The sequence below is a fragment of the Physeter macrocephalus genome, chromosome 16, assembly GCF_002837175.3.
Source record: "Physeter macrocephalus isolate SW-GA chromosome 16, ASM283717v5, whole genome shotgun sequence".
Classification (NCBI taxonomy): domain Eukaryota; kingdom Metazoa; phylum Chordata; class Mammalia; order Artiodactyla; family Physeteridae; genus Physeter; species Physeter macrocephalus.
This window is the reverse complement of record NC_041229.1, coordinates 99980646-99981243: the sequence shown is the minus strand read 5'-3', so window position 1 is coordinate 99981243 and position 598 is coordinate 99980646. Positions and strand designations below refer to the sequence as shown.

At 49.0% G+C, this 598-nt stretch overlaps 1 protein-coding gene across 1 annotated transcript in view; it reads right to left on the bottom strand.

Moving 5' to 3' along the window:
* The window catches only part of LOC102990577 (oocyte-secreted protein 2), a 17700-nt gene that overhangs the window by 606 nt on the left and 16496 nt on the right, over positions 1–598 (bottom strand). The window lies entirely within an intron of this gene.

The window sequence follows — 598 nt, the reverse complement described above, 5'->3', positions numbered from 1 at the left end:
TACATCCTTGAAAGCTTCTCCAGTTCTAGCAGAGGCTAATATTACATGAGAATAAGTATCTACAGAAACATGAACATAAGAAAGTTTCCCAAAAGTCGAGACGTGAGTCACATCCATTTGCCACAACATATTGGGCAGTAGCCCACGAGGGTTATAACTCCCATAGGCAAAACAGGCTGATGAGAGGGACAGTGTGGGCAGTTTTTTACTGTTGATCGCGCTACTTCTCGAGAGAAGTGGAATTGATGCCGGAGGGCAGAGGAATGTTGATGATGTAAATCGTGAGAAGCTTTCGCCCCCTCTATACAAGAATAAATCATAGACTTAGTTAACTCATCAGACTTTTTGTTACCTTCATGTATAGCTCCAGGCAAATTAGAGTGGGCTCGCACGTGACCAATATAATAGGGGAGGGAGCGAGCCCAGATCTGTTTTTGTAGCTGGTTTAAAAGGTCAAAAATTGTTGTCCTGGGCTTCCCTGGTGGCGCAGTGGTTGAGAATCCGCCTGCCGATGCAGGGGACACGGGTTCGTGCCCCGGTCCGGGAAGATCCCATATGCCGCGGAGCGGCTGGGCCCGTGAGCCTGCGCGTCCGGAGC